The sequence below is a fragment of the Cinclus cinclus genome, chromosome 7 (genome assembly GCF_963662255.1).
Source record: "Cinclus cinclus chromosome 7, bCinCin1.1, whole genome shotgun sequence".
Lineage (NCBI taxonomy): Eukaryota > Metazoa > Chordata > Aves > Passeriformes > Cinclidae > Cinclus > Cinclus cinclus.
Window position 1 is genome coordinate 18856527 of NC_085052.1, and position 15662 is coordinate 18872188.

Genomic DNA, 15662 nt, shown 5'->3' on the forward strand with positions numbered 1-15662 from the left:
GCTTGCCTCCCAGCCCCCTTGGCGAGCCATCTCGCCACCTCACTCCTTTGCCAGTGAGACAGGCAGCGAGGGCGGCTGAGCCTGCAGAAAGGTCAGTTACATCACAGCCGATGTGGGCATGCAGCTGGAGGGCGCTGGGGAAAAAAGTCCGTGTGGGTGTTGTTTCCTGCAAGTTGCAGAGAGCAGCTTGAGTTCAGGCGGTTGGTTACATTCTGGATGTTATGGTGTCAAGTCTCTCACTGACCTGAACATGCTTTTCCCCCCTTAATTCTCCTCGTTATTATTAATTTTTATTACTATTATTATTATTAGTTGTAGCAATAGTACTGTTTTTGTTGTTTCAATGCATCAATCGGAGCTGGAAGAAAGCACAAAGAGGTAGCTGGAACAAAGTGATACTGGAGTGGGGTTTGCAGTGTCTCCCTTATTCAGGCAGGCCAGGGAAGGCAGAGACAGTGCAGATGCCAACTTTCTCACCTCAGCTCTGCCATGTCACGCCAGGGAAGCTTCACGGGAGTGAGTGTCTGCAGCTTTGTTTCCTCCTGCTGCAGTGAAATTTGCCAGGAGCCAGGATAGCTCTGTGATGTTCTCCTTAACAAGAACAAGCTTGTTACTCAGAAAATGAGTCTGTCTCCTCACCTTCCCCTCCCTGCCACCACCACGACCTTGTTTTTGCTCAGCAATGGGACCCTTTGAGTTTTTGAGCCGTAACGAGTGATGTGATCTCCAGTCAAGAGGAACAAGGACATATGGAGAAGAGAGTCCTTCAGCTCCCGGTTTCAGGAGACAGTGTCCTCACTGCTCTGAGGCTCTTGACTGCCTGGTTGCTGGCTGGAGTAAAGGGAGTTGTGGCTAGAGCAGTATCCTACCATTTGAAAAAAAAAAGAAAAGAAAAAGCTCTCCAAAAAATAGGAACACTGTTAGCTCCATAATTGTGGGCTGACTTTGCTCTAGTGTAAACCCCTTTGAACTTGTGGAAGTCCCCAGAGAGGATGAATTTGCTCCAGCCAGTAATTTGAAAGGGGTGTGGGGAGGGGAGAAGGGGAGAATTATTTCCTTGCTCCTGGTGCCCTTAAGGTGTAGTGTGACATACCCTACAGTAGAGATGCATGCTGTGAAATGCAGCAGTATTTCACATCCTCTCAGCAGAGAAGCAGGGCTTGACATCAAGGGTTCCTTTCAAATTTCAAGTGCTGATTCAGGTCCAGAATCTGGAATGAGAGTGGAAGTTGAGGAGCAGTAACCAAACAGTCCTGGTGTTTGTCCAGTCACTTTAAAGGTAGATTGGCAAATATCTCTGGGTGCCTTAAATCCTTCTTTAATATACATAGAAGTATTGACAGCTATTTGCAGTTTTTTCTTGTTTTTTTTTTCCTGAGTTATGAACATTCAAGGGGTTTCTTAATTATTTAATTGCCTACATTGAACTGTGGGTGCAGGTGATTTTGAATGTATTTGAGTTAGGATTTTTGTTAGATTAAGAAACAGATACAACACTTTAAGTAGAACTTTGTTTGAGATATAAATATATATATATATATATATATATATATATACCTATAAATATATATATATATATTTTTGGTGGCATGTTTGTGTCCTGGATGCATCGTCTGTATGTTTAGCTTAAATGAGTCTGTGAAAGGTGGAAGCAGAAAAAGCAGCAGTGGGACCTCATAGCTAAAACAGCTGGGACCTGTTCCCAGCTTAACAACTTGCTCACTGCGTGATTTGGGACAAAGTCACTTAAAAACTCTCTGTGCCTCGGTTTCCCGATCTGTAACGGGGAGGGGGGTTACACCCTGACTCCCAGAGGTGTGGTGAGGCTCACTGCTGAGCAGCCGAGCACAGGAAGGAACAGTACGAACCACACACACCGCTGCTGGCAGAAGTACGGACTGGTTTGTTTTCCAAAACCGTTCCCAGCCCTGCTGGTATTGTGAAGAGCAGAAGTCTAAGTGTTGGGTGTTCAGGGAAGGATTGGAAAGTTGAATCTGCACATTGTCTAAGCTCTGTCACTGTTGAAATGTGAGTAGGATACGGTTTTTCACAGCTTAGGGATTTCTGCATAGTAGTATCTCTGTTTTGTGTACTGAAAAAAAAAAAAACTTTTTGAAATAATTTCTACTAATATGGAAACAGACATCTGGTTGTGCTGATCTGAAATTTTATTTGTTCATAATAAAAATTATAAATGTTACTTTAAAACTTGTTGGACTGCTGACATGGTGGGCAGGGCTTGGTAAAGCACGAGATGCTCCATCAGGATGGGGAATGCAGTGCCTTACTGTTTCCAAACCCTGCTCTCTTCCAGAAGAACCAGGGGAAAAACGCCTCTGGCTCTTTAAGCATCGTGAATGAGTGGATTATAATGGCTTTCATACTCCAGCGCAGGCCAGGCAGGCACACCCCGCCAAGGCTGCCCCTGCGCCTGGGGTTACTGCAGGTTAATTCCAGCCGGGGCCCCTTGCCAGGGCCTTGTGGCTGGCGGATACACATGCGGCACAACACGTAATACCGGCAGCCGCCTCCCGTCAGGCGGGTTCATCAGCCTCTGCGAGGGGAATTTTCCTCATGCAACAGCGAGTGTCCCTCATTATCCCCACCCCTTGTGCAGCTGGAGGGAAGTGAAAGGAAAAGGGGGAAATCCCATGACCAAGTATCACTTGAATTGACAGTAGCTTCTCCTCACCCCCACCCAAACGCCAGTAAGGCCATCTCCACATGGCACCAGCTTGCTCCACGCACAAGTGGGAAGAGGGGATGGCCTTGTTTGTGGCATCTTTGTCACCTGCAGCACACAGGGACCCCTGATCCAGCCCATGCTTGCTAGCACTGCCAGACCTTTGCAGCTGGGCATGCTGAATCCCTTGGAAAAACAGGCCTGTGCTTTGGTTTCCAGCTGCAGCTACTGCTGCTGGAAAGCCCTTTGGGTTGGAAGACCAGAGCCAGAACACTGCAAATTGGAGCAAGGGAGTAAAAACAGAGTTACTCAGACAGAAGTTTGAGGCTCTTCCAGCAGCTGTGTTCTCACCTGGAGGTATGTGACCAGCCCAACCAATATGACATGTGGCTGCTTTGAGCTGTAGAAAAAAAGCAAAACAAACAGTCCTGCTCATCAGCTGATCACAGCACCGTGTCCCTGGAAGTGACATGAGAAATGCTGCTGCTGGTAATCTGGTGCACTTTGATCCCAGTTGTGACAGCACAGCCCCTCCTAAAACAATTGAAACAGAGAAGGCAAGTCAAGTCTTCAAAACTCCTGATTATTCAGCCAAGCCTAAAAATAAAGTTAATGATCCCTCTGTCTGGATTTCATGAGTGCAACTCCAATCGCAGCCTCTCCCTCTTCGTTAAAGACTGTTATTAAATCCCCTGCCCAAAATATGTTTTCCTACACTATCAAGCCCTTCAGCAGTGCCAGCTCAGCATTTTTAGGTCATTGCCTGGAAGTATTTCATGCATGATCATTCGTGGTTTCCTATGTAATCTACACATTTGGGCTGCAATTCCAGTGCACCCCAACTCTGCTCCTCTGAAAATATCCCACTCACCAGAGAAGGAGAGGGAAAGGAAGAGTTAAATTCATAAGCCATCTCTGCTGAGTAGCAAAGAACATGCAAACAAGTGCCTGCTTGTTCAGACCCAAGGGAGGGAGAGCAGGGAGGGCTGAAGGCTGTCAGGGGAGAATTTGCTACATCTTTTCACTCTGAACACAACATACAAAAGATGCCAATGTGATCTATAGGGGAGACCAAGTTCCAGCTGCAATCCACTCCCCAGGGGTGGGATGCAGTGAACACAGCTGTGAGTAACCCAGTGCGTCCAGTCCAGGACCCTGTAAGCAGGGCCAAGGGAGGATGCCCTAGGGAGGGCAGCAATCCCCCCAGGAGCTGCAGGACTGCGTATCCGCTCTGCAGGACTGGATATCCACTCTGCAGGATTGGGTATGTGCTCTGCAGGACTGGTACCAGCTCTGCAGGACTGGGTATCCGCTCTGCAGGACTGGATATCCACTCTGCAGGATTGGGTACCAGCTCTGCAGGACTGGGTATCCGCTCTGCAGGACTGCTACTAGCTCTGCTCTGAGCCATGTGCTGCAGCCACAGCGAGAAAGCACCAGCTGCTGCTGACCCTCCATGCAGGCCGCACACGCCCGTGGGGACTTTCGGAAAGAGGGAACAAAGTCCCAGAGAGCACGCGGAGGAGATGGCAGCGCAGCAGCCGTGCAGAGCAGAAGGATGGATGGAGCGGCATGTGCTGACTGGCCTGCGGCCTCAGCCCAGGCACTGAGGGAGCTCTTGTCCCGCGGCTGCCATGGCCGCAGCAGGGATGTGGGGGCGACACAGCCCCCGGGGCAGCCAGGAGGCCGGGCACAGGCAGGGCCGGCACCGGGGGGAACACCCGCAGTGGGCCGGGCTTCCCCGGGGTTACTGCCGGTCACCGGGGCCCGGAGCCGCGTGTTTGCAACAGCCCACGGCGCCTGACCGCGCCGGGCCAATCCAGCCCCGCCGCCCGGCCCGGCCCCAGCGCCATTCCCGGCCCCAGCGCCATTCCCGGCCCCGCCCCAGCCCCTCGCAGTGCTTTCTCAAAAAAAGCAAACGGTGCTGAAGTCGTGGGAAATGGGAGCGCTTCAACGCGTGTTTAAAAATGAGCTCCGGTTTCAGCTTTCAAAAGACAGTAGGAGAAAAAATCCGGGATGCAAAAATTGTGATTCAGTATGCGTGTGGATGCATGCAGTCACACTCGAACACGGACATATATATACATAAATAACACAAAAATGTCATTCATAAAGCAGAATGCTTAGTTCTTAATTAATGCATATTTAAAAGTAGGGTTTTCATATAAATGTTAGCTGTTATGATCAGGTGATTTTGTAACTGTATTTTGAAAGATGGCTTTACATGAAAAAAAACCCCTCACTTTCATTCAGTTAATTCTTAACTGAAAAAAACCAACCTTGTAAAACTGTGTATTTTATTTCTTCTTAAACTGCGTGGAAAGATACAACACTTTGCAGAACAAATAGTATTTCATAATAGAGAACACAGTGACGACAGCTCTTACATGCCACTTTGGCTTTGTAACAAACACAGCTGTTTGTTTTACTTTTTTTCTTTGCTTTTTCTTTTTTCAGTTCTCCTAAAATAGCATTTTACAAAACTCTGGTCTTTATCACTCAGATAGAAGAAATGCTTATCCCCTTTGAAAATGCCTATGAGCTTCAGGCACCTTATATACTGCCTAAGTGAAGTTGTAATTTTGACAAAATTATCCTAATTACGTGTTCCTTCATCTGCAGAGAATCTAACATTCTGTCACATTTACACAGTTATATAAAATTAAAAATTTCTAAGCTAATCACACAACTCTGGTAACCCCTGCCACGTGACTTTTAACATTCAGAAACAGGAGGAGACTTACACAATCATAATATTTCACTTCTTCCTCAAAAAAGTCCTTCTGAGTTGCCTAATTACATACTGGTGATTCAAATATCACATGTTTTGCTACCATATTATCAACTAAAATAGATTTGGCCTGATCCTGAATGCCAAAGAAATTACACTTGGATACATTAGAAAACCAAGATAATTCTTTTAAAAGCATTGAACGACTACAACTGTGACTGAGGTCAAGATGTTTTCTCACCTCAAGCAGGTGAAGAACATCAGGCTGCCCTTCACTCACCTGTTCACTATCCACCTTCAGCCAAATGTCTTTCAAGATGATTCAGAATCCATGCATCTCTTTTCACAGGGCAAAGGTGGTGGGGACAGCAATTAACTTCAGCAATTTTAAACATGTGTGAAATCCACTTTGGTTAAATAAGCATCCTCTAGTCAGGGGTGACAGGGAGGTGGTGCTTACAGTGACTCACAGCAGCAATCTGAGATACCTGCTTTAGAAAAGGGTGAATCATCTGCTGGTGGTGTATCTGTAACTTCTATATACGGATACCTGGATTAGTTTTTGGATGCCTGTCTTATTGACATGAGTCAATTGGATGAGTTTGGTGCAATGAGTTCCACACCTGGATATTAATGAGGAGAGTGCTCAGAGTGAGAAACATGTTATTTGAGGCATCTTTGTGACTTTGGCCTATGACTAAGCTTCCTTGTTTGAAGCTAAGGAATTTTAAAATGCCCCAAGAACTACGGGAAATTTGAAATGCACTCGACATATAAGCATACTTTTGGTTTTTCCTACTGTGAGTGATTATCTTCTGGAAATTCTTTCTGATTTCCACAGCATCACCAGGTTCATCCATGCTTTAGGGAGATTCACAGCAAACAAGGTCCATAACCAGATGGTAAAAGCAAAGATGTACCCTCTAATACATACCAAAGGTTCGTGGACACGGGTCTGAGTGGAGCAGACCTGGAACAGCCTCAAACAGCTTGCAGGCTCTTCCTAAACAGCCTTTCTGGCTGCCACTGATGGAAAATATGACATGTCAGGCATGTACAGTGGGATCAGGAGTAGTTGCCAGTAGTTACCCTGCTCTAAATTCTGCTTTCATGACAGCCCCTCTTGCAGCATGGGGACTCAGAGGGCTGGAATCACTGTGGTCTCATGATCCCACCCAACTTTGGAGGCAGTACTCCTATTCCTCCACATCATTCCTTCCAAATCTTCCAGTTCTCTTCCACAGGCTTTGTTTGAGCATTCCAAACCTCTAAGAAGGCCAGCCATGAAATTATCAAGATGTTTGATGGTACATAATAAATATTGAATATTTGGGAAAGAAGCTCATAACTGAGTTTGCCACTCCTGACTAACAAAGCCATCCCAACCCCATAAATGAGTATGTTCTTCAGACGAATGGCCACATAACATACTGGGATTGATGCTGTGGAAGATACTGCAGACATGAGAGTTTTCAGGAAATAAGTCCCTAGAACTGCTAGTAACAATGTAGCTTTGTTTTAATATTTGTGTGGGATTTATTTTCTGTGTTTATGAGATTTTTCTTTGTCTCTAGTCTCTCCAATGCCAATTAAGCTGAGTCATATGTTGGCAGAGTGTAAGAGGTTATAATAGAGAAGCATCAAAAAAGGGAAATTTTTGTTTCACAGCTAGCTTTAATTTGGATTCAGAAAGGTGAAAAATTGAAGGAAAAATTTACAAAACTTTTTGGATTTATCTGAAAACAGAGAAAAAGCTCCCAGCTTTCTTGTGTGGTTGATTGTTCATGAGGCAGTTTCAGCCTTAAGTATTTACTTTCCTTTGTCTTTGATTTGACTCCTTCCATTCCACATAATAGTATGCAAGAAAACCACCTTTGCACACAAATACAGCTGAAGAGTCTTTTCCAAGCAACATCCAGAAGCATTTCATTTTGAAAATAGCCAAACCAGGAAATTTCAAAATGTCCAGAACATCTTTTTTCTCCTTCTGGTTTCAGTGTTTCAATTATGATGACCACATATTCTGCTGGCAGGTGGCTCCCTCAGTGGAATTTATCCAGTCAGATGGATGATGCAGTTTTATAAGCCTTGGGCTGGGCCAGCCTCTAGTCTGAATCACTACTAGTGAATCTGTTTGGTTCCCACTCTGCTGTTGACTTCCTGCGTGATGCTGTGTAAGTCTCTTAATCCTCCATGAAGTGGGAAAACACTGCTTTCCTCCTTCCCAGGTTTTCTGCTGCGCTCTGTGGACAAAAGACTTCATGTTCTAGCACAGGGAAGCCAGAGCATGGTTAGGGATGTTTTAAGACAGAGCTGTCATAGTAATCTTCTATCTTAGCTGCTTTACTTAATGTTCAGCCATTCTTGTTTCTCTGAAGTTCACAAAGCAGGTCCTCAGGTCCCTCAGTCTTTGAGAAAAACCAGAGTCCAGTATCCCCTCCTTAGCTACTGCAGAAACCCTTGCCATAACAAAACTCCTGTGCAATAAAATACACTGAAGCACTGAAATTATGCACCTTCTCCCAGGAGATGCAAGCAAAGTTTTTTGTTTTGTTTTTTTTTTTTCTCAAGAGACTCAAATCAGTTCCAATTGCACATTTAAATACATGATTTGAATGATTGATGGGTTGAGGCACAGCTCTCCTAGCTTGTTATATGCCCTCATCCTTATCTGGGTACCTTGAGCTAACAGAACAGCACAGGCTGATAATAAATGCTTCTGCCATGAGAACTGGACACATTTAATTTCTTAACAGCATGTTTACTGTCAGCTCCTTCTTCTATCTGAGCAGGTACAGGACATACTGCAAGGATCACTAATTGCCTGACACATCGTTGTCAGTAACTCCTTAACTGAGTTTTCCCTGCCTTGGTGAGTTACTTTAATTCAGCTGCAGTATGTGTTGTGCTGTGATAGATTTCTCTTTGGCTGGAGAAACACTTCTGCATCTCCTGCCCAGTGCTGCTCTGCCATGCAGCAGCAAAGCAACTAAGCTGGGACACAGGAGAACTCTTAGCTCAGCAGCTTTGCCCTTTACTTGCACCCTAAAAATAAACCTCCTTCCCATGTGGCCAGCACATACAGACATTTTCAACCCAAATGTTGCCTGGGCACAGTGTATGGTGTCAGTGCCAATGGCCTCTGACCTTCTCTGGTCCCCAAGAGATAGGCAGAGAGCTTTCCTGGCCTTGTGACATCAGCTCTAACACAAGGGTGGTACCACACACATCCTTATAAATGTGCTTGCTGTTCACTGCCAATGTTTAAATGCATAAGACTGCTGCAAGCATATAAAATAATAAATATTTATAAGATCAGCCTGTGATCAGGTATTGCATTTTGAACACAAGCCCCACTTCAGAGCACATTAGCTTATTAAATGCACTCATTCCCTTCTGTGAGGAGACTACTGCAGAGAAAGAACCGATTCCTGGTCATGAGGAGGCCACAGTGCAGCCATAAAAGAGAACGGTGCTCACTTAGAAAGTGAGTTAGCTGAAAGATAATTACCCTCATCCTCAGTGTAAAGTACTGAGACACTAGATTAGCTGGCATAGATAAAGCATCTCCCAGTAAAAGCTCAGATATGGAACGACTGAAAAAGTGCCTCCTTCCTATTTGCAAATAGCTTTTCCGTGGCTGAAAGGACAGGGTTGGGCAGCTCCTCCTATTGGGGGAGATAGGGACATTGATACAGAAATGTTCTTACTGCAAGATAGAGATTACAAGGGTACCATTGCAGAAAAACCAGCAGCAGAGGCTGAGAAATAACCTGGCTGCTGAAGAGCTGTTTGACTGAACCGGCAGGGAAAAGTGGATGGGACCAAATTCCAGTTAAGGGCACGACAGATAACAAATGCTTTAGTTGCCATGGCTGGCAGGGTGTCATCACAGTGACAAATAAATAAAGAAGAGAAGGCACTTGGCAGTGCAAACCTCCAGTGAAGTCAATGCAGAGCACAGTCTGTCCAGAAGGGCTGCACATGCCTCTGATTTCCCAAATGACAGCTCTGTAGTAAGCTGAGTAAGAAACTTGGCTTTGTGAAACAACCTGTAGGACTTCACGTAGCACTTATATCCACAGTTAGTGACTGTGCTTCACTGACATGTCAGCATGGCCTTTTCACACTTTCCTGCTGGTTTATACTTTTTATCATATGATATACAAGCTACCACATATTTTAAATTTATAATTCTGTGTGGGACTTCTGAATGTTGTTGAAAACTAACAGAAAATGGCAGCGACAGAAAGACATGGAATGTATGCTAACCTACACACCTGCCAACTTCAGCTCCACCATCACAGGAAATAGCTACACAGTCAGTTGTCACGCACAGCAGCACAACCCTCTTGGTTTTTTCCACTGTGCTATGTGGTAAAAGAATTTTCTAGTTCAGAATGTTTCTCCATTTTGGTCCTCCTAATAAACCCACTCCTCCTCTTTCTCTGGTTACAGTAGCCAGATTCTCGCATGCATCCTGGTTGCCCTGACGGTGGCTAATGTGGATCAGAGCATCAGGTTGTTGATAGATCAGATCCACTGGGTCTGCTGCAGTTGCACTGAAAGCAAGCCCTCCAGGTAAGATGGGGAACAAGATCTGAGGGATCCTGCAGATTCCTGCAGGGAAGGGTCCATGTAATTGTGATCAGAAGCCCTCAGACTTCTCTATCTCAATGCTCTTTTAACTCTACCCTTATTCCCATTTACTTTGGCTTTTCAGGACAGGAGCCTCTTCAGAAGGCCAGACTCCATGGAGGTGAAAACACAAGGCTAGATTTAGGAAAAATTTCAGAGCACTTACCCCTTTCTTTCACTGTGGCAACCAAAGATGGTAATACGCCTTTCTCCAGGCTAGCTGGCTGGCTTTACATTCAGGCTGGCCAACTCCACACCAACTATGGCTCAGACTTCTTTGGAGATGCTTGCTCTGCAGTCAGCAATAGGGCTGTTTTCTTCCAGCAGCAGCAGACCAAGTCTTACCTGGGCAAGACCATGGAAAGCCAACCAGAAGCATTAGCAAAGGCACCAGTGTGAGCCAGTGCTGCTCAAAAAGGAGCCAGACTGAGACCTGCTAAAGGAGCAGACTGTCTCATTAACCACATATATAGGAAAACCCCAAGCAAACCTCTTCATGAGTAACCAGCACTGCATGCCATATGGCTGGGATCCCACAGTGCTCTCTCCTGGTTTGAAAGCTTGAGCCATCCTGCTCTGATAAGTTTCCATACAGAGCAGAAATGTAAATTGGTATCCACTGGGTGCTATGCAATTGCACTGCTCCTCCTAACCCTTCTAGGGTCTGCAGGGAACTCTGTTTTGCGCCAGCAGCCATGCTGGAGCTGTCAGAAGAGGTCATTGTTCCATGTGTGAGAGAGCTGGATCACCAGGGGAACCCCCACCAGCCAGCAAAACATGAAGAGGAGCTGCGGCAGAGAGTCTTTCTATGTGTCACGTACAGGCTCTTAAACCAGTTGGAGTAGGTAAATGTCAACTCCATCCACAAGAAGATGATGGCATCAGTGTGCCCAAGTACTGGTATCCATCCAGCTTATTCCAAATGAATTGGAGCCCACTTTAGGCCATACTATCACATATTATCCAGAGGACATACATGTTCCACCACCACCCCAGTTAAATACTACCTCCTGGTATCATAGAAGCCCCCTTTGTACAAGTTTGTATGCTTCTATAGATTCAGACCGATAAATGGTTACCGAGAAATATTACAGGTCAAAGCCAAGACATATATATTCTCAGAAGATACTATGTGAAAGTTTCCTAGGGGCTGATAAACTACAGAGATAAGTAATCCTCATGAACTTGAAAGAAATTATAAATTTAGACTACCAGTGTTTAATGCTCTACAAGGTTGCCAGCACACATTAGAGCCTGCAACAGGTTGTATAACTTGGATCACACCCAGGAGGGCAGTGGCTGCTCTACACAGATTAAGAATAAAGAGTTATGTATACAGGTGGGGAAACAAAGTGCCCTCTGAAGGAATTTCTAAAGACCTACACAGAAGGCAGTGGTACGTCAGGAAGACCTTCTGCTTCCAAGCATTCACATTGGGATTGGTGTTCTAATGGCTGCTCCCGCTAACGAGGGAACATGAATGAGTGATGTGTTGTGAGAATAGTTATCTGCTTTAGTAGTAACTCCTTGGTTGTATTAACAGCAGCTAATGAATAAAAGATATTTTAAGAAATAGCAATTGTAATCTGTGTTTCCCCCCAAGAGTATTCCATAGCAAAGAAAATAGGACCTTATACAACCTGTTTAGGAAAAACACATTAAAGAGAGTGTGGCATGCATAACTCTTCATGGTAGCACCTGCAGATAAAGCTAGGACAGTGCTAGCACAGGACAGCTTCTGTGACCAAAAATAACATGAAATGGTTTGTGGAAAGCCCAGTGAAACACGTGCTACTGTTTGCCAGAGAGAACTGATGGCTGTGGGAAACATGTTCCTCCTCCTGAAATGTGCCGTAGGAAATGCAGTCAAATTCAGCCCTGTGGAGGGACTTGACAGGAACCACATGCACATCTGTATGGGCAAGATCTGTTCTAAAGGAGAAGGTCCCACGTAAGAGCTAGCTAAATGCTTTCTGCTCTGTCACCCACATGTTGTCTTCCCTTCGTGCTTCAATGCATGGCTGGGGACCATGAACTGGCAGACCCAACTCTGCCACTTAGTACACACTGCAAACATGGGCATTGCTCAAGTCTGTTTTACTAAAGCATCTCTGTATGCCTTATGGCTTCCACAGATGTACAGAGAATCTGTGCATACTCATCACTTCTAATGCAAAAAAGTAACAAGTGTTGGAAGTCATGCTGCTGCAAATAAGTGACAACAATGACAATTTATCTTGGAAGCCTCCCTTTTAATGTGACTCCAGGCAATCTGCATTCGCATGTATCTCCAGAGGTCTGAAGTTTGTACTTCCAATTAAGCAACAGCCAGATTTTTCCATCTATAAAAAGAATGTAAGGTTGTTTAACTAACTATTGCAACAAAACTAGCTTTATTGAGTCTGACCGAAGGTACCCTCTGACTAACCACAGCCAGCAGCAGATGCTTTGAGACCTATAGAACAGACAGATTATATCTGGACCTCTGTTTTTAATAACTACCAATAACCTCACCTTCTGTGAAGCATTCCGTCCGTGTAAGTGCTGAAAGGTTTGAGCAGATCACACAATCTTGCAGCTCCTACTCCAGAGAGAGTTTATAACCCAAGAGGCAAAATCCACATCTAAAAATGCAGGCACAGAGCTACCTTGCAAGAGACAGCCCAGAGCATTCATGGCAAAGCTAAGAATCAAATGCAGTCTCTTGCCATTAGGTCATATTTTCAAAACTATCTGTCCGAAACATGATGAGAGTGATTAAACTAAAGGAACAAAGGCTTTGGCAGACGAAATTTCCTTCCAGATTTTCTGGTGCAGTTTCAGCCTGATCACTGAAATCCCTCATGCACACCTGACCTCTAAGTGTGCATGAGCATAGTGCTAGCTCATGCCCAGCCATTCAAGCAAAACTTACTGCTTGATGAGCCTTTTGCCTCCACTAACTCCTTCAGTACCAGCACACAAATATCAGCAACATTATGATTTATTAAGACATGCAACAGAGTTTTCCCAGTGTTTCTCTTCCCCCACCACTGTCGTTACTGATGAGATCCTGGCTTTGAGAGCTTTCTCGGTGCTGGCAGCTGGAGCTGGCAAGCTGTGGTCAGCAAACATTTGCAATCAGCAGCTGATTCCCACTGTCACCTGCCTGCATGGGCAGATAATGAAATGCTTGCTCTTGTGCCCAGCACCTCACTTTAAGGGCAAAAGAAGGCCCCTCAGGCTGTGGGACCTCCTGAGCCTATACATTGTCTACAGCTGTTGGATTTGCTTAGTGCTCAGGTAAAAGAAGTCAAATAGTGTGTGATCGAAGATCAGGGAAAATAAGCTGGTTCAGCTATGCTTTAATATTAGTCATGAATTTTTGCTCACTCAATGTTTTCAGTGCTTGCTTTCCTTTTTCCTCTAATCTCTTTCATCTGTGTGAAATGGGTGATATCAGTCCTGCTGAGACAGTCCTGAAAACTTTGTTTAGCTTTGTTACTTCCACTTCTGCCTCAGACTTTAAGGAAAGCCTTAAAGGTGTAAGCACCTGTAGAGCTAGAGGAATTAATTTCCAGTCCTCTCTACCAGTGCCAAAACATTGTCAAAAGCCTCCTAACTTCAGAATACAATATGCCTTTACCTCTCTCCGTGCACCAACAAGTATGGCAGCTGATGGCATGGCTCCAGTGCCCTCTAAAGCTTCCTCACTACTGCTGCCAGCAACCTAAACAGATGTCACCTTTTGTGGCATTTAGAAAGCCTTAGGGTATCAAGTGAGAGTTCTCCAAGACTATACTGCCAGAAATGCCAGAGGGAAGCCAGCAAGAACATTAAGATTAAATCCCATCACTTTAGGACTTAAATTAATTACAGAGGAAGGGAATCTGTATGAGGTAATTTATACACCTACTCAAGTTAAACCCCAGTTACATCCATCCCTCCACTCAGAGAAACGTCTCTGGTCTGGCTCTGTATGTAACAAGGTGAGCATATGAGCTTCTCCATCAATAGGGCAGAAATTTCCAATACCCCTTTACCCCCATAAAAGTCTAATGAGGATTTTAAATGTGCTTTTTTTCACCTGATGCATAAAACATGAACTGGAGCTCATTCCCACTCTGCCACTGATCATCTGAGCAACCTCAGCCATGTCTTCCTGTTCCTTCTTCACAAGAAGGAACTGCACCTAGCCCTGTGCAACATACCCCTGCTGCAGCCTGTGATCCTGCCTGTGACCCATTAAAAGAATAACTGCACCTATCCTAGATGGTCAGAGGCTTGGCAGAAGAGTTGGGTGAACCATCCACAACCTATTTGATTCTGCAATCTTGATTAAGATCTTTTTGCAAATGAAGAAAAAAAGTCAATTTCAGGCCCAAAAGCCTTTGGCCTAAAAATTTCACATCAGTACGTAATAAAAGATTTGCAAACTGTTTATCTGCCTAGTGATAAAGAGCAGGGGTATAGCCCCTGTCTGCTTTTCAGATATCAGAGATATGATAACTGTTCAGATCTAGTAGGGGTCCCAATGGACACTGTTTGAAGGTCAAACTCTGTTATTTTCCCTCAGACCAGTTCCTGTCAACCACTGCAGGGACATGGTCACACTAACACAAGTACCGGATTTTCTGTTTGGCTACAAGCACTAGGGAGTTGCCAAATCTTTATCTGAGCACAGAAACCTGAGAGCAGTAACCCTCAGATAAGAGCAGTGTGCCAGGCAAGTGGTTGGTTGATGCACCTCCACACTCTGTGACATGTGAGGAACAAGGGGTTACTTAACTGAAATGTTCTGATCAGGCACTGCCAGCACACCAACCTTCACTAAGGATGACATCACCACACCAAGATAGCAGGTCAGTGACAGACCTCATCTGAGGACGGCCTCAGTCTCCAGCACCTCTGATGGCACTTCCTGGAGCTCTGCCCCTTCCACCCCACTGTCTGAGAAGTCATCAGCTGAGAAATACTCCTGGCTTGCCCAAAGAGATCCCACAGCAGACCTGCTCTGGCACAGGGAAGAGCCTGCAAATGAACTATTAATATGTTCAGAGACCTAAAAACCATAGATTTCCCATGCCTCTGGAAGAGGGAACAAAGGCACTTAAAATACCAGCTCTGTCCCCAGAAGTAATTCATAAACTTCTAGACCCTGATGATATCCCAGCAATAAGTAGAGAAAGGCCACATGGGAGGTCAGATTGCTGTATCGTCATCAGGAGACTTGCACAAGCCTTCACTGCATGTAAGGCCAGGGACAAGGGCACTGCTTTCTACAACAGCAGGAGACCCTAAACTCTCAGAAATATTTATAGGCTCTGGGGCCTCAGGGTTGCTGCAGGCTCCCACTATCAGAGTGGTAAAATTTCCATTACACCATTACACTATCCAGAGCATGCCTAATTACAGAAAAGAGATAGAAACAAGGGAGAATTAAAAAAGGTAGGTCGCTATTCAACCAAGTATGCTTCCCTCCCTTAGAGCAGAACATGCATTGCTTTGCTCCCCTTTACCTCCACAGTACCAGTTATAATAAGAAGTATTCAAATTCATCTGTTTCCCCTTTTCTCTAGCAGCTGCTTTGCCAGCCTTAAACAACAGCCAAACCACAGAGCTTCTGAGGCT